This window comes from Leptonychotes weddellii, chromosome 3 (assembly GCF_054177405.1).
Source record: "Leptonychotes weddellii isolate Sample4059 chromosome 3, ASM5417740v2, whole genome shotgun sequence".
Taxonomy (NCBI): Eukaryota; Metazoa; Chordata; class Mammalia; order Carnivora; family Phocidae; genus Leptonychotes; species Leptonychotes weddellii.
This window is the reverse complement of record NC_138371.1, coordinates 42,220,968-42,246,018: the sequence shown is the minus strand read 5'-3', so window position 1 is coordinate 42,246,018 and position 25,051 is coordinate 42,220,968. Positions and strand designations below refer to the sequence as shown.

Here is a 25,051-nt window from a genome sequence, read left to right as displayed (position 1 = left end):
GTTACGCAAAAACTTCTTATTTCGGTGTAGTCCAAATAGTTTAATTTTGCTTTTGTTTCCCTTGCCTGAGGAGACATATCTAGAAAAATGTTGTTCTGACTGATGTCAGAGAAATTACTGCCCTTGTTCTTTTCTAGGATTTTTATGATTTCAGGTCTCACATTTAGGTCTTTAATTCATTTTGAGTTTGTTTTTTTGTGTATGGTATTAGAAAGTGGTCCAGTTTCGGGGCGCCTGGGTGGCTCAGTTGGTTAAGCGACTGCCTTCGGCTCAGGTCATGATCCTGGAGTCCCGGGATCGAGTCCCACATCGGGCTCCCTGCTCGGCGGGGAGCCTGCTTCTCCCTCTAACCCTCCCCCCTCTCATGTACTCTCTCTCTCTCATTCTCGCTCTCTCAAATAAATAAATAAATCTTTAAAAAAAAAAAAAAAGTGGTCCAGTTTCATTTTTTTGCATGTGGCTGTGTTTTCCTAGCACCATTTATTGAAGAGACGGTCTTTTTTTTTTTTTTTTTTACTATTATGAAATCCCTATCAAAATCCCAATGACATTTTTATTGAAATATAATTAACATACAGTTTTATATGTTTTAAGTTATTTTCAAGTGTAATCGCTTCTCGGCCTTTTGGCTAAGATCAAGTGTAAATTATTTTCAAGTGTAGAACATAATGATTCAACAATCCTATACTGTCTTTTCCCCGTTGTATATTCATTGCTCTATGTTATTTTGATTTTAGGTTACCCGACTCATTATATATAAAACATTGTATTCTTTTCTTTTTGTAAATTACTAGGTCAATGGATTTACATGCACTATTTTGACAATTATGATAATTGAGGTGTTCTTTTTCCTTACATTAACAATGGAAAAAATGCTTTATTCAATTTTAATAAATATTTCCTTTCCTAGGTTAAAAAAAAGAATGTCTAGGTAAAAGTCATTTATCAGAACTGTTTACAAATTAGCTCTTTATTCCCCACCACTGAGAGAAATCTACCTATAGGATGGAATGTCATATCTCTTAGGACTTTCTCAGAGTTACAAAGGCCAGTTACAGCAATGCATAAATGAACAGCCTAGCAGAAATGACCTCAGGTTATATGAAGAGAATGACCTGCCTCTGGAATTTTTCATGGCTAATTTGCCAAATTCATAACACTGTCATCTATTCTTACTAAAATTAATAAATAGAAATTGTTCCTGTAAATCTCTAAAGAAAATCATGCATCTACAAATAGCAAAGCTATTAAGCAGATGACAAATACATGTTTTCTAACACTATTCCTAGAGAAGTTGTATCTGACATCTGTTATTTATGTTTATTTTTATTTTATACATATGTTCAGATTGCTTTAGATATGCCACCATAAATATAACCAAAGGTTTTTATCTCAGTAGCACCTCCTGGAGCAAATAAAGTTTGCCAAGGAAGCTGGCAAAATCAGAGCCTGCATCTACACAAACACTGGAGATCTGAGATTCATTTATCTATACATTTTATACCTGACCCATGCTTAATCATAGGAAGAAAACATTTTAAAGAAAAGGTAATAAATTTATATATAGTATATTCCTCAATTTCATTATGAAGCATATTCAGCATATTCATCTTTTATACAAAGATCTGTTGAATGCCAGCTCCCAAAATATCAACAAAACAACCTATTGAAAAGATAAAACTGAGATTTTTGCTTATTGTAGCAAAGGAGAATACCACCTTAACAGAATCTTAGTATCATTTCAGAGAAAATAATACAAAGATTAGATATTGAGATCTTTGAAGTCCCTTCTAAGGTGGGTCTTTCAATGTGGAGACTTGGTTAAGATTGAGTAAAGATCATGATATAAAGTTGAACCTTGAATAACGTGGACATTAGGGCTCCTACCCTCTGCACAGTCAAAAATCCATGTATAACTCATGATTCCCCCAAAATATGGCTACTAATAGCCAACTGTTGACCAGAACCCTCACCAATAACATAAACCTTGATTAACACATATTTTGTATTTTATGTATTATATACCATATTCTTACAATAAAGTAAGTTAGAAGAAAATGTTTTAAGAAAATCGTAAGGAAGAGAAAATACATTTACAATACTGTATTTATGGTTACCATAAGTTTATGTCATCTGTTCACAAGATGAATCATCATCAATATTGTCTTCTATGAATCAAAACACTGTAGATGTTACATATATTACTAACACCAGACATCAGAAATGAAAAGATAATGTAAAAAAAGGAGTTCATTATTATTTATATGTATAATGACCCATGCATTGATAATGAAAAAACAGAAATATGATTGTTTTATGGTACAGTGTAATCAATATGATTGCTTCATGGTAGTTCAGCCATCAATAATGACGGAATTGTTATAAAATTTTTATAGTATTACAGTCATTTTCATAATACAGTGTTGAAAACATTGCTTCTGTCTTTTAAAACCACTTACCTATGATGATAGGCTGATAGGCAGTTTTTCCAATTATAAGAGAGAGAGGCATACTGTATAGTAATGTAATTCTTGGAAAGCAAAGGTATAAAATAGTAAGTAAATGAGCACATTATTAATTTTATATTAAATATCACTCACCTTATGCTTACATAAAGATAGGCTGTGCACTTCCATACACATCTTGCACATGACATTCCAAATGACGACTACTTAAGCGATGATGACACAAAAAAGTTTTACACAGTTCTTGCTACACAGTTATTAGGTTTTCACACAAAGACACATATATACACAAGAGATAATTTTATGAACTGTATGGCATGATGATTATTTACTATTCATTGAGTGGAAATGGATCATAATAAAGGTCTTCATCCTCACCATTTTCACACTGAGTAGACTGAAGAGGAAGAGGAAGTGTTGGTCTTGCTGTCTCTGGTAGCAGAGGCAGAAAAGATAGAGGAAGTGGAAGGGGAGGCAATAGAGGCAGAAACAATGTAATTTTTCAGAAATACATCATAATTTCTCTCTGACATTTTTGCTTTTTCTGTTCTCTAAAAATGTTTCTATGTCTTGCTAGTACTTCCTCCACCATCTGCTTTAGTTTCAGTGTCCATATCACAGAAGGATCCATGTCATCAAAGAAGTCAAACACATAGTCAGAACCCTTCGGCCAGATTGTCTAATGTCAGTTTGTTTTCTGGCACTGGTTTGGAAGCACTCATCTCCATCAAGTCATATTCTGTTAATTAGCTCTTGAATTTGTCCAAGATCAGTATCTTGAAATGCTTCACCCCTCCCCCAACAAACACCCCCCCCCTTTTTTTTTTTCCATATCCACAATCTCTTTTGTGATTTCTTTGATTGGCTCTGTCGTAAATCCTGTGAAGTCATGCATAACGTCTGGACATAGTTTTCTCCAGTAGGAATTTATTTCGTACTTGATGGCTTTTGTGGCTTTTTCTATAATAATGATGGCATCTTCAATGGTGTCATCCTTCCAGACTTTCATGATGTTGTCTTTATTGGGGTTTTCTTCCATAACTTTGACAATCCTTTCCTTAGAGCAAGTAATGAGCCTTAAAGGTCCCTATGACCCTCTAACCTAGAGGCTGAATTAGAGACGTTACATTTGGGGGCAAGTAGACCACTTTGATGCCTTTGGTATTGAACTCTTGGGGTTCTGGGTGGCCAAAGGCATTGTCCAATATCAAAAGAACTTTAAAAGACAGTCCCTTCTTGGTAAGGTACTTCTTGACTTCAGAGACAAAGCATCAGTAGAGTCAATCCAGAAAAAGAGTTCTTGTCCAGGCCTTCTTGTTGCATAACCAAAAAAGACCGGTGTCTCTCTTCTCCCTTCAAGGCTCAGGGATTAGCAGTTTTATAGATAAAGGCAGTCTTGATCATAAACCCAACTGCATTTGCACAAAACAGTAGAGTTACTCTATCCCTTCCTGCCTTAAATCCTGGTGCTTGCTTCTCTTCCTTACAAGTAAATGTCTTTTGTGGCATTTTTTTTTTCCCTAGAATAGGGCACTTTTGTCAGTATTAAAAACCTGTTCAGGCAGATACCCTTTCTCCTCCATGGTTGTCCTAATAGTATCCGGACTCTTGTCTTCTGTCTCTTGGCCAGCAGAATCTGCTTCTCCTGTTATCTTGACATTTTTAAAACCAAACCTCTTTCTAAAATTATCAAACTATCCTTTGCTGGCATTAAATTATTCAGCTTTAGATCTTTTACCTTCTTTTTGCTTTAAGTTGTCATGTAGTGACTTTGCTTTTTCTTGGATCATATTAAAGTCTATAGGTATGCCTTTCTTATAGCAGTCCTGCACCCACATAAAAGCTGCATTTTCAGTACAAGATAAAAAGGTATTTCACAAAAAGTGCAGGGTTTTTTGCCTGCTGGTATAGCTGCAGTGATGGCTTCATGAATTTCCTTTTCTTTTTTTATAGTGGTTCTTATGCTGGATTCATTTATCTTGAAATGACCGGCAACTATGGTACATGTCGATCAATTCACCTTTCTCTTATAATGTCATGACTTTTCTCTGCTTCTTGGGAGTACTTCTAGCATCACTAGTGACACTTCATAGGGGGCCTATGGTGTTATTCAGGTTTTACAGTATTGCACTAAAATGATATGCAAGAATGATGAGAGATCACCTTTTACTGCAATATGCAACTTATCAGAGAGAGGTGAGGTGATTAGCTCACACAGAGGTGATTAGTGTCACATGGCATTTTAAGTGGATACTCACAACATTTGAGCTTTCTGCAATAGCAATGGGAAATGGCTACAGAATTATTATGGTCATGCAGTATGCACTACAGTTAATTTTATGCAGTTATAACTTAATACTACATTTTTATATTTGTTTACATTTCTCTCAACTGCAAATGGCACAATCTATGGTCTATAGGTGTTTGTGTAAGTTTTGATAAATTTTAACTTTTTATAATTGAGTTATATATATTTTATGGTAGTAAATGATAAAATGGATTAGCATCCATATACATTTTATGCATTCATGACATTCCTTTTTCTTAATTTTTTTTCAAAATTTCTAGGGTACATGGTTTGTCTGCAAGTTTTATCATATTATGGTAAGTCTCCAAAAAGTTTTTCAATATATTCATTGAAAAAAAATCTACATATAAGTGGACCCACATAGTTCAAACCAGTATTGTTCCAAGGTTAACTGTAATAGTTCAGCATCAGTGGACACAGCAAGGTGAAGATATTGAAGTAAGGAATCTAAAGAGTCTTGGAGTAGAAATTGTTGCTTGATGCTTTTCTGTTGAAGAGTTTGATGGATCTTCTAGGAAATTACTTGAATAAACAATGAGGTAATTCTCCATATTTATCTTCCTGGGCAGGTGTTTTCTGGAATTACAAAGTTAAACTGATGAACATAGTGGAATGCCAAAGTCATGTTCATGTAGAGTAAGCTGTGTAGTTGTTTTGATTCTCAGATCACTGCTAAATGAAAGGTGACACTCCTTCCCAGCAGAATATTGTCTCTGATCTGGCACTTCAGCTCTACCTTCTGTGAGTCTGTCTGCCTCTGGTACAGATTACGATATTAATAGTGGCTCCTATGGTCATTGGCCCATTCCTACAATTCTGTGTGTGTGTGTGTGTGTGTGTGTGTGTGTGAAACAGATCCTTTGGTCAAATGATATTTTGTGTGCAATTCCAAGTTTGTGGATCAGGGATTTTGTAATCGACAGATAATAGTGCTAGGTGACATTCTGTGGACAGGAGGGGAAAATCCATATTGGGAAGATTAACTATTCCTGTTAGGACAACCACTGACCCTTCCAAGATGGAAGGAGACAAATATAGTTGCTTTACGCTCAAGTGACCAAGCTGTAGTCTACTTGCACCCAAGTGACCTCCTCAAGGAATGGTGCCAGATCTGGGGCTTAATGTTGCTGAAAGATTAGACATGCAGATATCATCTTTTGTAAGTAGGATACCATGCTGTTAGACCCATGTGTAGCATCAATCTCTGTCAATGTGATCAGTCTGTTCATGTGCCTATTGTCGCAGTCCCATGGTGACCCATGGATGAGGCTGGCTGACAGCAACTGGCCAACCATTTAGTTTATTTGGTTGTTCAGTGCCTCTGTCATAGTGAATATATTCTGGTAAATGTTAATGTATGAGGCAGGTATCTTCACATTCTCTGTGCACAGCCAGATATCTATTCACACGCCTCTATCCCAGAATTCCTTATGCCCAATTTTCCATATCTTTCCTTCTAGACCACTCACAAAATAGCCAGGCCATTGGTGACTGCCCAGAAATCTATATATATATTCTCATCTCAGGTCACTTCTCATTGTATAGTAAATGGTGACCAGATACACTATAACTCTTTGTGACTTCATCGAAGTCACTCATGTGACTTTAGTGCATCTGCCATCCATTTGGTATGCATCCATATATCCAGCTAACATATATGTTAAACCAAATTTGGGCCTTTTCTCCTCCTTTAGCTGGTTGTACAGAACGCTCTTTTGACTACATGTAGTAGCAAAGGGAAGGACTCTGTGCAACTGTGGTGGGTGATATGGGAATTCTGACACCTACCCATGCAGTTTATTTGTGCCTTCTGGTTCTAATGAGATTAGGTCTTGGATGTACCATTTCCATCTCACAATACACTGCTGTTGGGCCTGTCCAGTTTTTTGACTTGGAGGATAAAACAAAACACAGCTCACAAAGGGCATTTGGTATACGTGGTAAAGTGCTTATCTCTACTAAGGCCTAGTAACAGGCCAGGAACTGTTTCTCAGGTAGCATATAATTCCCCACTATGGATGGTATAATCTTGCTCTAAATCTCCAGGGCACTGTATTGTTTTTCCAGTGATGCTTTCCATCAAAAACACACAGCATCTTTTCCCACCACTGACATACCTAATACCTCAGTTCTGGTATCATATGGCCCTAGCAACAGCACTACTTTCATGGAAGCTTTCACCTTTTCTACTCCAGGTTTAACTCAAGGCTGGCAGCTTTATATTTCATCCAGTGTTTTTAGGTGTGGAATATGATGCCTTCACAACAAAAAGAGATCTACCAGGTACTATGGGTTTTTTTTTCTTTTGTTTTGTTTTGTTTTGTTTTTAGTGGTAGATGATACAACACAATTCTCAAATTTTGGACATTGCAGATGGCTAAAGAACACCATCCATGGCATTGGGAATTGTGAGTTTTTCAACTTCTGTGAGCAGAGATCTGCAAGAAATGAAGGGAGGCCATCCTATACATGAGTTCAGGACCAACAGTTCCAGAATTTCTGAAATGTTTTGTTTGTGGGCACATTTGGTGCCACTTACCATGCCCAGTGTGTTAGGGGTGGGGTTTATTGTGTGAGAGACAGAGAGAGAGACATACCCAGAGACAGAGACAGAGAGACTTTTAGAGGAAAATAGTGTATATTTTATAAAGAAGATGATGGTTCTTTGGGCGTTAGAGAGCAAGTACAAAATCCCAGTCAGAAAAAAGACATAGTTTAGTCTTGTTTTTTGTTGCTCATGATTTTCTTCTTTAATCCCCTGCCTCTCCCTAGCCACATTTTCCCCTAACACCTGGCCACTAAAATTCTTAAATGTAGCCAAAGTATATAAAAGCATCTAAAAGAATATAAAGCATCGAAATTAGTAGCTAAAGATAAAATTATCAATATTCTCTTTCTATTCTTAGTAATCAATTTCCTGACTGTAATTATAATTTTATTTATCCTTCATAATGTTCTCTAATAGCATGTGAAAGTGTTGTATATTGTGCTAAGTACAGAAAGGCTCTATTAGTATAAAATACAGATAAGACTGACAATCTAAGAAGGTAACATTAGCATACTAAATTCTTTCAGGATTTGAAACAGCATTAAATTTATATTCATAATATTACTGAAGTGATCTTTAATGAGAAAATACCTTTAAAAAGTTCCTGTAAATTATATACCAATGGAACATATGTTCATAAAGAGTTTCCAACTAAAGGCCGTTATACATAACATTATACATAACTTGTGGGTATTGGCAGTAATAACTCTCCATGTATTCGAAAGATACAACTGAAATGAGTGAGAAAGCAAACACACAGAATAAAAAAACATGTTTTCTTGAATGAAGAAATTTATTTTGTATTTTAAGCCTGCAGAACTATAATATTTTTTCATATAAACCTTTAGTGATTTTAAGATTGCTAAGACATGATCTATTATTAGAAACAAAGTGGTAAAAAAAACCCATAAAAAGACAAAATATGAAAACTAGTTATTATGGTATACTGAATCAGTAAATGAGTGAATGGGTAGCAGTGCGAAAGTTTATTTTCTACTTTCATGTGAACAAAAAGAAAGGTAGTCTTTATTTACTTCTTTATTTTCTTATTTAGAATTGTAGCTCACATAATTAAGAAGCATTGCTTCACAATACTGGCAAACATTAATATTTTAAACTTCACAGAATGCATCATTTGATTTCATAGTGACCTAGTATTATTCTGTAATATACCATGGGAGAGATTGCTAGCTGGTTACCAGATCCATTTCCTTTTTAATTTATGAACAAAGTTGAGCCATTTTTCCTAACTTTTCTTTTTGTTAGATGTAGTCGTACGACTCCATTCTATCCAATGGATAGAATGGAATATGAGCAGAGGTATACCACTTCCAAGACTTCTACATGGGATTCTTTTTTCACTTTCCTTTTTAGTTGGCTTAATGTAGGTGGGCAAAATGATTTGGAAGCCATATGTTGGATGATGGTAAAGCAGCAAAACGGGAGGTATATGAGTCCTGTCTTAGAAAAGAGGACTTCAGGAGAGTAGAAAATAAGCTACTCTCGTTTACTAAGCCATCATACACTTACTGTCATTGCAGCGAGTATTACACTAAAGAGAATAATTTGCGATTGTTTGCTTGAAAAAAAATATTACACAAATAAGCATGTTTTCTATCTAAAAGAAATTAGGCTGTATCAGTGGGTTATGGGGTTCTTGTCTCACAGAGTCGAAGAATGAATCTCCTGGACACAAAAGGGTGAAGTGAAGTGAAAGTTTATTAAGTGGAGGTGAAAACAGAAAGGAAAGGAAAAAAAGCTCTCTAAAATGAGAGGGGTCCTGCGTGGTTGCCACTGAGGGCTTTTAGGAGGGCTTTTTTGGTCAGTCTTTTATAGAAAACTGACCAGGGACCTTGGTAACTATCTTGTCTATAACATTTGAGACAAACAATGTGAATTTGTAAATATCATGAACTATCCCACCTATATTTAGAACAAACAAGGTGGATTTGTTATGTTTCCTTCTCTCTGGTTAAGATCTCACATTTCTCCACATCTGGGATCTCTGTGAGCCTGGTCACATAGCTGCCTGCCTGAGCCTAGTCAGGGGAGTCAGGGGCCTCTTATCGATCCCTGCCTATACTTTAACCCTTTCCTTACTCAGTTATAAATTACGCATCTGTCTTGAAAGAAATATAACAGGGTGTTTCCTTTGTTTTTATAAAATTGGTCGAGGTAACAAATTAATAACTTCCTGAGATCAAGAACATTTAAAGTAACTTTGGGCAAAACAAAACAGAAAAATGGAGCAGGATGAAGACAAAATGTAACTAAAGAACTTCTTACAAGCTGCCAGGTGTTTCTAATTCTTTATTAAAACTATAAACCTGCCTCATAATTTTCTCAGACTGTTTGCATACAAAGTCCTAATAGTACTAGCCTGTGGTAATTAATTTATAAAATCCACCACTCTGAGCTCTCTTCCTATCTCAAGTTAATATTCCCAGAGGGCACCAGGCAGAGAAACATTCTTCTAATGTATAAGTAGAGGTGGACTACGTTAGCAGCCTTCTTTTTTTTTTTTTTTTATTAACCTGACTTTCTAACCAGCGAGATAAGAGCTCCTTGGCTTAATCTCAAGTGCCTTTGAAATGTTAGAAAGTATTTATTTATTTTTTTTTATTTTTTTTATTTTTTTTAAAGATTTTATTTATTTATTTGAGAGAGAGAATGAGAGACAGAGAGCATGAGAGGGAGGAGGGTCAGAGGGAGAAGCAGACTCCCTGCCGAGCAGGGAGCCTGATGCGGGACTCGATTCCGGGACTCCAGGATCATGACCTGAGCCGAAGGCAGTCGCTTAACCAACTGAGCCACCCAGGCGCCCCGTTGTTAGAAAGTATTTATAAGAAGACATTTTCAGGAAAAACACCACAGGAAGTACATTTCTTAGTATATGCTGCAAATAACAACAAAAACAAAAAAATCACAGCTATGAATCAATGGAGATTGATGAAACTATCAGGCAGTGTAAACATGCAAGCCCAGAAAAGACACGTACAATGTGTCTCCTATTCTTCAGAATGCTTCAGTGTGTGGGTAAAGCTTTTGTAAAAACTTGACTTAAAGCAATACCAATTCTCTTGGGCTATTTCTAAGAGGAAGAAACATATTATGACCATTGCTTTCAGTTGCTCAAGTGGAAAAAAATTGTTACAGTGTCTCGTGGAGCTGCCATTTATCATCTCATAGATGTTAAAACAAAATAATAGAAACAAATAAGCAACAAGGAAAAAAGCTAACATAATATATACCTAAAGAAAGAAGTTAATACGGTCTTCACACATGATTTCCTAAAGATTTTACAAAGTCCTGATTTAGTCTTTTGAAAGTTGCCATAACAACTTCACTAGGGATATGCTAATCCCACTGCCTGGCAGATGGAATGCTAATGCTTTGGCAACTGGCAGGGAAGGATCCTCAACAAATTGCTTGTTACTTCATTGTGATTTTGAAACATCCTCTGGAGGATAACTGTCATTATACTCCTTAATGTTACATTATAACTCATAGATTCTGACATTGTTATTTAGCTGAAGCAGGGAGTTCTTAGCCAAACTGCTGTGTTTTATCTCTTGGAGAATTCCAAAAAACAAATTGATTAAGTAAGTAAGCTACACATTGAGGACAGATCCAATTCCTCTAGTGCTGATTGACTCTTAGACAAACTATTTTTTGCTTCTTTGTTTTTGATCAAGATCAAGTCATTCTGTTTATCTGTATGTACAAATGAGTTGTATATTTACCCAAATGGTAGCTTCAAGACATACCTTTTTAAACCATCTATTGGCAAAGTATCAATATCCAGTGAACTGATTATTCAGGAGAAGCAGCTGTTTCAATCATCTAGCGCTCTAATTAGTTGATATGTGTGACTGTGCTGGCTTCATATAATATTAGCACATCCTGGTTGCTCAATAGTTATTAAAATCAATTATGAATACTGGAAATAGCAAAATGAAGAGGGCATTATTGGAGCAGCTGATAATTTGAGGAGATATTTTAGACAAATTCCAAACTAATCATAATATGCATGTAGAAAGAAAGGAAGGAAAGAACAAGGAAACTTCCACATTAATGGAAGTAGTCAGCAGCAGACTGGAGCCAGTTCTACCAGCTTGCAGGAGCTAATTGTTAAATTTCAAGGAGTTTTGTGAGTCAGTTATTAAACACAATCATTATTTAAAAATAAATTACATAAATTTATAATGAAATAAACTATACTAAAATTGTCATAGTTTAAAAGTCATCCCTTCCTAATTGTTTTACTACATTTAACTGTTTTTTATTCTCCTAGACTTATTTATACCTATTATATCTGTAAAGGGGAAATACTGTATAATGGTGTTCAACTGCATGTACCTCTCTTCCCAATTCTGCATTCAGTGATGATTCATGAATATTGAAATTGGCCATAGTGGGTGGGCTCATGGAACTATGGAAATAAGCAAATGCTACAGTTTGATATTTAGATATTTGCAGATGTTCATCATTCTGTTGCAAATCTACAAGTCTATTTCAGATCTCTGTAAGCAAACATAGAATCTATATGCTAAATTCTGAGTTGGCAAATACCTGGAAATTCTTAAATGTCACAAGAGTTACAACGTATATCACCAGTCATATCAGTGAAATTACTTCATAACTTATTTTGAAATACATTTAGATAACACATTTGAATGCATATCTTAGAACTCTTCAACCAACAATTTTTTGTAATAAATATTGTAAAATTAGAGCAAGTCTAATAAAAGGTGAAAGTTGTACTTGGTAGACAGATAAAACCAACTGAATTTCTCAGATCATATTAACACCAACCTTGTTTTGTAATGACAAAATGTTCATGAAAATGTAGGAAGCTAACTGAAATAGCTAAAACTGATAATGTAGAAGTGCCATCTGGAGCAATACTTCTTTAAAAGACACAGATGAAAATTCTTCAGACTTCACCACTTACACTATTATTGTTATTTAAGTTTTTTCCCCTTTTGCAAGTTTTTATTTAAATCCCAATTAGCTAACCTACAGTGTAATATGAGCTTCAGGTGCAGGATCCAGTGATTCATTGGGGACATACAACACCCAGTGCTCTTCACAAGTGTCTTCCTTAATACCCCTCACCCATTTAGCCCATCCTCCATCCACCTCCCTCCATCAACTCTCAGTTTGTTCTCTATAGTGAAGAATCTGTTTCTTGGTTTCCCTCTCTCTCTTTTTCCCTTTGCTTGTTTGTTTTGTTTCTTAAATTCCATGTACGAGTGAAATCATATGGTATTTGTCTTTTTCATATTGACTTATTTTGCTTAGCATAATGCTCTCTAGCTCCATCTACATCATTGCAAATGGCAAGACTTCATTCTTTTTTATGACTTAGCAATATTCCATTGTATGTATATACACATCTTCTTTATACATTCATCAGTCAATGGACACTTCGGCTGTTTCCGTAATTTGGCTATTGTAGATAATGCTGCCATAAATATCAGGGTGCATATATCCCTTTGAATTAGTATTTTTGTATTCTTTGGGTAAATACCTAGTAGTGCAATTGCTGGGTCATAGGGTCATTTTATTTTTAACTTTCTGAAGAGCCTCCATACTGTTTTTCAGAGTGGCTGCACCAGTTTGCATTCCACCAACAGTGCAAGAGGGTCCCCTTTCTCCACATCCTCGCCATCACCTGTTGTTTCTTGTATTGTTGATTTTAGCCATTCTGACAGGTGTGAGGTGATATCTCATTGTAGTTTTGATTTGCATTTCCTTGATGATAAGTGGTGTTGAACGTCTTTTCATGTGTCTCTTGGCCATCTATATGTCTTCTTTGGAAAAATGTCTATTCATGTCTTTTGCCCATTTTTAATTGGGTTATTTGTTTTTTGGGGGTTGAGTTGTATTTTTTCTTCTTCAATAAACCTATAATTGATTTTAAATTCTGTGCACTGAACTTGTACAAAAATCTAAATTTCTTCACAATTCTTTTTAAATATTGTTCTAGAAAGTTTGATTTATTTAGTATTGCTCTGGTATTGTTGCCTCTTAGTCATCATCTCTCTGGCTATAGCTTGGGAAAGAGAGAACTATATTTGTGACTTGTTCAGTTTAATTATCAACCTACTAGGCAGAATTGCACTCACTGCTCTTCCCTTCAAGTGTAAAAGTCCTTTGTTAGGTTAGCTTATTGTACAACTCCAAGGAATACACTCCCTTGCCTTGCTCTTTTTACAGCAGAGTGCTTGGTGTTTCCTTAGCAACACTTGCTGCTCTACTCTGTTTGATTTTCTTCAATTTCAAAATTAATGCTCAACTGGCCACTACGATGGTGTTTATTTTCTGCAAGATAATTTGCACTTCAGTCAAACATAACCAATCAGGCACTGACATAGAAAGCTGTTCTCTCTATCCTTTTCCTTTGGTCACTAACAGAATTTTTACACTGTTCAAATTATTTGCCTAAACTTTATTGTTTGAAGTAATTGGTACAGACTAGAATCTATTTTGAAGTTTTTTAAGGGGTTCAAGTTTAAATGTATAAAAGTAAGAATGTGTAGTAGCCATTTTCAAGCATTAAAAAGAAGTGTTGCCCTCTAAAAGGTCTTTAAGAAATTGAATTTAAAAATACAATTATTGTTTATGTCTTTTTGAAGTAATCATAATAGTGTTGGATATTAATAATAATTGAATTTACTTTCAATCCATTGACAATGGAATCCTACTATTTCATTCCCCTCCCTTCTTTTTGTTCCAGCTTTACTCACTACCACAGAGTCTACCCTTTGCTAAGGACTGCATTGTTTCAGTGCACTGTTTTTTTTTTTAAACCAGAGATAGGAATGCAAAACAAGTCTATTTAGGATGGATTGTCAAAACAACATCTGGGTTTGACAGATTTTGCTTAAATTGCTGATTGTTCAGCATTTGAAAATACTTTTAGTCTTTTTTTTCTTAAACAAACATGAACTTTGCTACTACGACATCATAGATAAATAAAATCCATTCTGTTCTTGCCTTTTCAAATGTGAATTAATCCAAAGATCCTTAAACAGGACAAAAAAAAAAAAAAGAACTGTAAACCATACATTCATTGCATAAGTGTCTGGGTTCTAAATTTGGAAATCCGATCTTTTTTCCAATGGATAAGTCTAGTTACAAAATGTGTGTGTACCTGTGTATGTGTGAGTTCACTATTTTATGTACATATTAATTTTAATTTATTGAAATAGAAAGTCAGATAGATACTGTTGTGTTTGCATACTATAGTTTTCTATTCAACATGCTATTAAAATATAGGTTGTTCACTGAAAATATGCTATATTCATTTAGAGAGTGCAACATTGTAAGCGTTTAATTCTCTGAGCCCATATGTACATGGAGTAAATCAGTAGTGTTTTAGATTTTTTCCTCATAGACAATAATATGAATATAAATACATCAAAGATCTAACTTTTTCTACCTGGAATTAACTCATTCATCTGAGCTTGAAGGTTAGTCAGTAGAAGCTTCACAAACTGGAATGCAAAGAGAAAAATAATTTTAGAAAATAACAGAGTATACAAAAACTCTACGTCACAATTTCAGAAAGTGTAATATATATGTAAATGTAATACCAGGAGAAATGAGAGAGAATAGAGAAGAAATTTTTGAAATAGTAATGGCCAATAATGTTTTAAAATTAATGGAAGACACCAAACCACAGCTGTAGAAAGCAGTATAAAGACCAAAACTCCACACAGGTGAGCATATCATATTCAAACTGCAGAAAACTGAAGACAAATAAATTCTTGTAAGAAGCCAAAGAAAAAATATATTTTACCTAGAGAGGAACAAAGATAAAAATCATAATGGACTTCTATGGTATAATAAAAAAATATATTTGATCTTTGTCTCTAGTTCCTGGCACACAACTCCTAAAACCTTTGAATTGTTCTCAGTGAGAGGAGTGTCTTATTCATGCTAATGAGGTGATATATGTATTATAGACATATACACACATCTATGTGTATATATATCTTATACACGTATATGTATATGTGTGTGTGTATATGTATATATTTAAGCCAACCTTTCCCTTTGTTAATTAAGCACTATTTATTCACATCTATTGCTTGTAACCTCAAAGTTCATGCATATAACAAATGACAAATATTAGTGAGAGTGAATTATTAAGTTTCCCAAATAAGAATACCTATATCTGAATAAACATTGTCCTTTTAAATGATGTACTTGGGAGTTTATACATATCTTCATCACTCAAATGTTTTGAGACTCTTCCTTTGTAAATTGCAAATAATTTACAATCAACACAGGAAATCAGACTGATTACATATCAGTAGAGTCCATACAATAACTTACATATTATTTTTTCAGCTAACGGCTACATTCCTTAGCCTGACAACGCAGTGGACTCAAATGACAAGTTCAGATAAAATTAAATATGCTGTCTAAAAAATGAATTTTACCCTGCAAGATTTACCTGCATTGGACATTTAAAGTAATGGACCGTAAGTTTTTCAGACTAGTTTGAAAAATAATTCTTAAGATCAGTCATATTAAAATATAAATAGGACACACTTCGGCAGTGTCTGCCAGACTATCTTCTCTGCTACATGCCTCTTTCATCCTCTCCTGGAGCCACCAACAAACTGGAGCCACCAAACATGTTTGCACTATATGATACCATCCATTTATAGGAAGTGAACATCATTGGGACAAATAGATACATATCCATGCTGGGAATTTTGAGGTGGTTACATTATACCAGGTGAAAGAGAAGCTGAGAAAGTTAATCAGGAAAAACAACAACAAAAGATCAGAGAGAAAAAAAAAAGAATGTATTTCTGGTTAACAGAATCTTCCAGTTCATTATTCTAGACCGTATCTTGAACCTGGCCATATGCCTACCCTTAAGTTCTATGAGTGCTATAGAGTATTTGTGACCTCCCCAAATTCATATTAAACCCTAATGCCCAAAGTGATTTTATTTGGAAGTGGGCCTTTGGAAGATGATTAGGTCATGAGGGTGAAGCCTTTGTGAGTGAGAGACCCCAGAGAACTCCCTTACCTTTTCCATCATATGAATTTATAGTGAAGAGGTGGCCATTTGTGAACCAGGAAGTGGGTCTTCACCAGACACTGAATCTGACAACATGTTGATCTTGGACTTTCCAGCTTCTATAACTGTGAGAAATAATTTTCTGTTGTTTATAAGCCTGTTGGTCTGTGATAGAGCAGTTCAAATGGACTAAAACAATGATACATCCCAGCATAACATAATAAATCCTTCCTTTACTGCTTTAAGTAGCTCATATTATCAAGTTGTTGCCAAAGTGTCTTGATTAATCCTAACTTCATACTGTAGACCATTACTACTCAAAATGTGGCCCAGGGACAGGTACTCAAACATGAAGTTTTTGTGCATACTTACGGAGCATACACCAGATTATAAACTAATTACTTCATTAAGTACACTGTTTAGTTCAGCCGACTTAAAAAAAAAATTATAGCAAAAATTTTTTAAAGAAGGAAGCAATTAATTGATTTGTAGTCTGGCACAAATCCCTGATCACTTTGCAGGTCTATAGATAAAGAAATCACATAAAGAAATTGAACTAGTAACTTAAAATACTCCCACAATAAAAAGCCCAGACCCACTTATTTCCCTGATGAAGTCTGTCAAAAAATTTAAGAGGAAATACCAGTACTTTATAACTTCTTACAGAAAAGTGGGGAAGAGGGAATACTTCCCAACTTATTCTAAGAGGACAACATTACTTCAATACAAAAGACAAACTAAGATGTTATGAGAAAATAAAACTAGAGATCATCTTCCTTAATATAGATGCAAAAAATCTCAACAAAATATTAGCAGACCAAATCCAGCAACACATAAAAAGGATTATACCATGACTAAGTGAGATTTCTTCCAGGTATGCAAAGTCAATTTAAAACTTGAAAATATTAATATATGTTACAAATCATATTGATAGAATAAAGGATAAAAAACCACAATCATTTCAAACAGACATGGGAGAAGTATTTGACAAAAGCCGATACCCATTCATGAAAAACTCTCAACAGATAAGGAGAAATAGAAGAGAATTTCCTCATCCTGATAAAGGGCATCTGTCAAAAATGTAAAGTAATGTAATCCTTAATGGTAAAAGACTGCTTTCCCTTAATATCAGGAACAAGGTTAGGGTGTCCACTCTCACTTTTTTAGTCAACATTGCATGGGAGTTTTCAATCACTAGAATCAGGCAAGAAAAAGAAATAAAATGCATCCAGATTGGAAAGGAAGAAGTAAAGTTGTCTTTATTCACAAATGACATGATTTTTTTAAAAAAAAAAATTAATTCCAGCATTGTTAATATACAGTGTTTTATTAGTTTCAGGTGTACAATATAGTGATTCAGCAGTTCTATACATTACTCAGTGCTCATCATGGTAAGTGTAGTCTTAATCCCCTTTACCTATTTCACCCATCCTCCCACCCATCTCACCTCTGGTAACCACCAGTTTGTTCTCTATGGTTAAGAGTCTATTTCTTGGTTTGTCTCTTTTTTTTGTGTGTTCATTTTTTTCATTAAATTCCATATATGAGTTAAATCATATGGTGTTTGTCTTTCTCTGACTGATTATTTCACTTAGTATTATACTCTCTATATCCATCCATGTTGTAGCAAATGGCAATGAAAACAATAATATTTCATTGTATATATACCACTTCTTCTTTATCCATTCATCTATCAATGGACACTTGGGCTGCTTCCATATCTTGGCTGTTGTACATAATGCTGCAATAAACATAGGGGTGCATGTCTTTTCCTTTTTGTATTCTTTGGGGAATGGAATTACCCAGTAGTGGACTTACTGGATTGTATGGTAGTTATATTTTTAATTTTTTGAGGAAGCTCCATACTGTTTTCCACAGTGGCTGCACCAGTTTGCATTCCCATCAGCAGTGCATGATGAGGGTTCTTGTTTGTTTCTTCACATCTTCACCAACACTAATTGTTTGTTGTGTTTTTAGTTTTAGCCATTCTGACAGGGATGAGGTGCTATTTCATTGTGGTTTTGATTTGCATTTCCCTGATGATTAGTGATGTTGAGCATCTTTTCATGTGTTTGTTAGCCATCTGTATGTCTTTGGAGAAATGTCTATTTAGGTCCTCTGCCCATTTTTAAATTGGACTATTTATATTTTTGGTGTTGTGTAAGTTTCTTATATATTTTTGATACTAACTCTTTATTGGATATGTCCTTTGCAAATACCTCCTCCCACTCAATAGGTTGTCTTTAAGTTTTGTTGATTGTTTCCTTTACTGTGCAGAAGCTTTTCATTTTGATGTAATCCCAATAATTTATTTTTGCTTTTGTTTCCCTTGCCTCAGGAGACATATCTAGAAAAATGTTACTGCTGACTTCAGAGAAATTACTGCCTGTGCTCTCTTCTACGATTCCTATGGTTTCAGGTCTACATTTGGGTCCTTAATCCCTTTTGAGTTTATTTTTGTCTATGGAATAAGAAAGAGGTCCAGTTTCATTCTTTTGCACATAGCTGTCCAGTTTTCCCAACACCATTTATTGAAGAGACTGTTTTTTTTTTTCCCATATCATATTCTTGACTCCTTTGTCTAAGATTAATTGACCACATATATTGTGGGTTTATTTCTGGGCTCTCTAGTCTGTTCCATTGATCTATGTGTCTCTTTTTGTGCCAATACCATACTGTTTTGATTACTACAGCTTTGTAGTATATCTTAAAATCTGGGATTGTTATACCTCCAGTTTTGTTCTTCTTTTTCAAGATTGCTTTTGCTATTCAGAATCTTTTGCAGTTCTATACAATTTGTAGGATTGGCCTTGTTCTAATTCTGTGAAAAGTACTATTGGTATTCTGACAGGGATTGCATTAAACTTGTAGATTTTTTTTGTGTAATATGGACATTTTAACAATATTTGTGCTTCCAGTCCATGAGCATGGGATATCTTTCCATTTGTTTGTGTTGTCTTCAATTCCTTGTATCAGTGTTTTATAGTTTTCAGAGTACAGATATTTAAATTCCTTGGTTAAGTTTATTCCTAGGTATTTTATTATTTTTGGTGCAATTGTAAATGAGACTGTTTTCCTAATTTCTCTTTCTGCCACTTCATTATTAGTGTATAGAAATGCAATGGATTTCTGTATATTGATTTTGTTTCCTGTGACCTTACTGAATTCATTTATCAGTTCTAGTAGTTTTTGGTGGAGTCTTTAGGGTTTTCTATATAGTATCATGTCTCTACAAATAGTGAAAGTTTTCCTTCTTCCTTACCAATTTGATGCTTTTTATTTATTTTTCTTTTCTGATTGCTATGGATAGTACTTCCAGTACTACGTTGAATAAAAGTGGTGAGAGTGGACATCCATGTGCTGTTCCTGACCTAGGGGTAAAGCTCTCAGTTTTTCACCATTGAGTATGATGTTAGCTGTGGGTTTCTCATATATGGCCTTTATTATGTTGAGGTATGTTCCCTCTAAACCTATTTTGTTGAGGGCTTTTATCATGAATGGATGCTATACTTTGTCAAATGCTTTTTCTACATCTGTTGAAATGATCATGTGGTTTTTATCATTTCTCTTGCTGACTTCGCGTATCATGTTGATTGATTCATGAATTTCGAACCACCATTGCATCCCAAGAATAAATCCCACTCAATCATGGTGAATGAGTTTTCTAATGTATTGTTGGATATGAAACATAATCCATTTTCATAGTCATCATATTGGACCTTTCTCATGTTTTTTAGGTGGTTTCTACTCTGATACTCTTTTTTACTTATTTGTGAAGTCTTCATTCCATCTTGCCTCTGGCCAAAGTATTTAAACTATTTTTTCCCATTTCTTAGTCATATTGGCTTAGCAAGTTGGCTCCTCAGGACTCAAACCCAGTATTGTTTAGCACACCAGCAAAGCCTGTATCAACACCCTGTGAGAAAAGTGGTGGAAGAAGGAATGGATAGGGGAGGGCAAGAGAACACTCAGGGAATTACAGTTAAGACTGTATATACCTGACTGGAAAAATGAGAGAATGGAAGGATATACCAAGAGATGAAGCTGGTAAGATAGACTAAGACAAGATATCAGAAGTCATTTGGTTCATTAGTTAGAGTTTGAATTTAATTCTGAGTGAAACATGGTTGGGTTAGAGAGAAAGAAATTACATATGTCAAGCTGAGGAATACAGTATTTGGACATGTGTTTCTGGAAGATCATATGGAGAAATATTATGGGAAGAAGAGTATATTGCTACAGATTAAAAAAATGACATAAAGAAATAAATTAAAGAAATAACACTGGGGTTTAGGAAAAGAAACTGAAATTTAGTGCTCATCTCATATCCTAGAGAATGAGAAGTGGAATTTATTTTTTTCTAATTTAATATCATGTTTCCTATTTTTCTACCTGTTGCTGTTCTTGAGGTTCAAGGAAAGCCTAACAGTGGCCACTTGCAAATATAAATTCCCGGCTAAAAAGTCTGCCTCTGGTTCTTATTTCATATATCACCCTGATTGGATCCTGAGGTAGGCAATGTAAAACGTCAAGAATGCCTTTCACATTTGTTACCTTAGGCTGGAGTAATCATTCCTATTACTGTCTACTTGTATCTCACATCCACAGCTCTGATCTATTCACATCCCTAGAATTTCCTTCCTGTACACCTGCCTTGGTTCCAGATTTCTAGCAATGGTAAACACTACTGATAACTGATCTTTTGCTTTGTTTTGTTTTTCTATTTGTCTCACTAAAAATTTGAGTAATTTTTTCAGGAGGAATATTTTGGAAGCTAATACCCCCGTTCCTTTTGTATATAAAGAAACCTATATATTTTTTTCACAGTGACTGAGAGTGTAACAGAGTTTGGAATTCTAGGTTCAAAATTTTTTTCCTCAGAAATTAGAAGACATCTATTTAATCTATATTTAACATATTCTAGTGTGTGGCTGTGACTGATGGCTATCTAAATTGTAGGATTTAGATAGAATTTAGATATAAATTTCTTTATAGAAATTTTGTTTACCCTATATGTAATTTTAGGTTTCAAATTTTATTAAGATTAATCTAGGTGGAAGTTTTTAAAAGGATTAATTCTGACATTCTATGTGGACTTTTAATTCAAAGTTTCATGCCATCAGCTTAACCCATTTTCTATCTTACATATTTTAATTGGTTTCTTTTCCTTTTTTCTGTTAATTTTGTCCCTTTGTGCATCCATTAAATGAATTTTGAAATCCATAAAATTATCTATGTTACCTGACTTTTCCCCATACCTTTTTCATCTTGTACTTTTGTATATGTTTTGAAAGAACCCCTCAGTTTATTCTTAGGGACCATTAAATAACTTTTCATTATGAAGAAGATTAATAACCTAAGTTTAGAAATCATCAATAAATATGAGGTCTCCATCTTTAAAATTATAATTTTCATTGTAGTATTCGTGGTCACAGTCAACAAAATATACTTTCACTGCAAAAGGATTTGGGGCATAGTGATATATTAAGGATCTTTTTTTTTTTTTTTTTAGTTTTTTTTTTTAATTCTTATGTTAATCAGATATATTAAGGATCTTCACATACTTTATAAGAAAGTATGAATTTCTCACTAAGTTTATTCATGTTCCTTTTTTCCACCTCCAAACAAAGGCCCAATCATTTTTTTTTTTTTAAAGATTTTATTTATTTGAGAGAGAGAGTGAGAGACAGCACAAGAGGGAAGAGGGTCAGAGGGAGAAGCAGACCCCCTGCTGAGCAGGGAGCCCGATGCGGGACTCGATCCTGGGACTCCAGGATCATGACCTGAGCCGAAGGCAGTCGCTTAACCAACTGAGCCACCCAGGCGCCCAAGGCCCAATCATTTTTAAAATCATCTATTTTTTACAGTTACAAAATTCATTAGGAATATCACACATTTTTCAGATTTTCTTTTTGCATGCTAAGGAATGTGATATGGTTTTTTATTTAACATTCCCAAAATGTAGATATTTTTCCTCTGAAATATTAAATATCTTTGAAGTGAAATATAGTCCACTGGAAAACTTACCTTACCCAAAGCTAATAAACCTTTAAGACCATGTAAAATCAATTAAATTGTCTACATCCTATGAAATACATTATAAATACAAATGAAAAACTACTTCCATTAGTGATAAGCACAATAAATACAACAATGAAACTCATTGAACAATAATTATAAGATAACTCAGGCTGAAATCTTGCTTATGAAGTAGAATGTCAGAGGGAAATTAAACCTTTATTTGAGAAATAAATTATATATTCCAGACCCAATACTTTTATGGCTCTAGGAAGTCCCAAGTGTTTCTCTGAATTAAGAGTAGAACCAATTAAAACATTTTCAGAACAGTATAGCATTTTTGTATGGGCTGTGATATTTGCATGTTTTTCATAAACAATCAAGAGGTACATGTGTAAGCCATGCAACAGGTGAACATTTGGAAGCTTTAGCAAAGTGAATTAACTGCTTCACTTCCCTGAAACAGGATAGAATTATTTTTAAATGTTCTTAAGTAAAATAGTACTAAATAAGGAGAGTCCTATTCCTGTTCCAACTGCAAAGGCAATTTACTTATTCTAATCTACATCATACCTCACAAAGGTCTTCAATACTAGCATCCATTAAAGACACATGGTAGGAGTAACACTATCAATATCCAAAAGTCTTTATAAAGATATAAGTCTTAAAAACTAATGATGTAATGTATGGTGATTAACATAACAATAAAAAATTTAAAAAAGATATGTCTTTATAAGGCTATAAGGATAATTAATACATTAGACATAGAATGTAAGAAAAAGAGAAGACTAATATAGGGCCTCAAGATTTTTCATTTTACCTGAGCATCCTAGAAGTGTGTGTTTGCCATTTATTGAGATTAATATTCTACAGAGGACAAGGTTTCCTGGCAAGATGGTCATAGTTGGATTCAGGAATGCTGCATATTAAGTAGCTGTATTATTCTTTACTGCAAACTCCCTGATACCAACTTCTGCCCAGACGTTAGCTATGTAGCCTTTAGGGTGCATCTCTCTTGTGGGAGAGGTTTAACAGATCTTCCTAACCAAACTGGAAGTAAAAATAATCCAAAATGTCTGCCTGGGCAACTCTTCCCCATTAGTAATTACCACTCACCTATATGACAATTTTCTGTTTTCCATGATTCAGAGTTCTTCATTCATTTTTATACCAATTGCAATAATGCAGGTACTCAGTTGTTTGAAATTAATTAGGTCTTCTTAGTTTTTTATTAAGTATTTACTGCATAGGTATTTCACATTAAGGCCATCATAATGGTGGGGAAAAATTACTCTTATACAACTTTCCCAAGCACATTTTACTTATTAGGAGAAAAATTACTGTTTTACATGTTAATAGAAGAAAAAACTGAGCTCCCAGAATATTTAATAAAAAGTATATTATTTTATTGCTTTCTTTTATCATTTGAAGACCTTACATATTTAATGCCAATCAGTATAATTTAGATATTTAGACCAGAAAATAGGAAAAAAATCAAGCTGTATTTACTCTAATCATTTATACTGATTCTACTCTGGGTTTTTTATTTGTTTGTTTGTTTGTTTATGAACATAACTGTATGAATGAAAGTGAGCAGAAAATCTAATTAAAATGAATAAGTCATTTGTTTAATAGTAGTGGAGGTCTGCTGAGGTAGTGAAAATTAGGGCTGAGAGTCCAGGGAATAAAAGATCTGAGGGAAAATTTTGGATGTCAGAGTATAATATAATAGAAGGTCCACTTTTCAAGTGCTCAAAGAAAATAGAAGCCCACTGAAAACTCTGTAAACAGTAAAATATCACTCCAAAATGAAGGCAAATGAAGATGATTTCAGAACAATAAAAACTGAGAGAATTCCTTTCCAGCAAAACTTTTCTAAAAAAAATTCTAAAGAGAGATTTTAAGGAAGAAGGAAAATGATCTCAACAAGAAACACTAAATCTCTGTAAGAAAAAGAAATATGTGGGTAAATAGAAAAGACTAATGACTATGCAAAACAAGAAAATGATATGTTATCTGGTTTGAAATGTATAGAAATTAATATGTGACAATAATATAAAAGGTAAGGGGGTAAATGGAGTTAAAGTTTTCTAAAGTATTCTAACATTAACAGGATATTGGCAAAACAATTTGTATTTTACTGAATTAAAAATATTCTATGCTTTTAGCAATAACAGGAAATTAGTTAGAAAAATTAATTCTAATAGACTATAATAGACAAAATAAATAAAAGGAGCTGTATCAGTCAGATTCTAGTCAGGAAACAGAACCCACACCACTTATTTTAATGCAGGTGATTTAATTAAAAATTTAATAAAAGAACAGCTATATCTCAATGTGTATTAACCAGAATTCTCCAGAGAAACAGAACTAGTGTTCATATATGTATCTTCTTTGTATATATGTTCTTATATATCTTCATATATACACATATATACATATACAAAGCATATGTATGTATATATAATTGTATGTGTGTACATATATGTGTGAGAGAGAGAGATTCATTATAAGGAATTGGCTCACATGATTATGGAATGCTGAGAAGTCCCCTAAGATCTGCCTTCTGCAAGCCAAGCCCCCAGGAGAGCTATTGGTATAGTTCCAGTGCACGTGGAAAGGTCTGAAAACCAGGAGAACTTTCTTTCATTGCTTTAAATTTCAGT

The 25,051-nt window shown here is 34.2% G+C and overlaps 1 protein-coding gene and 1 long non-coding RNA gene across 2 annotated transcripts in view; one reads left to right on the top strand and one right to left on the bottom strand.

Annotated features, from left to right (window-relative positions):
• Positions 1-4,466, top strand: part of LOC115942952 (uncharacterized) — a 242,100-nt gene extending 237,634 nt beyond the window's left edge. The window contains exon 7 of the long non-coding RNA XR_014143471.1: positions 4,419-4,466. This is a non-coding gene — a long non-coding RNA (uncharacterized LOC115942952). The remainder of the gene's footprint in view (positions 1-4,418) is intronic.
• TFPI (tissue factor pathway inhibitor) overlaps positions 1-25,051 on the bottom strand; it is a 547,151-nt gene that overhangs the window by 302,699 nt on the left and 219,401 nt on the right. The gene's annotated exons all lie outside the window — the stretch shown is intronic.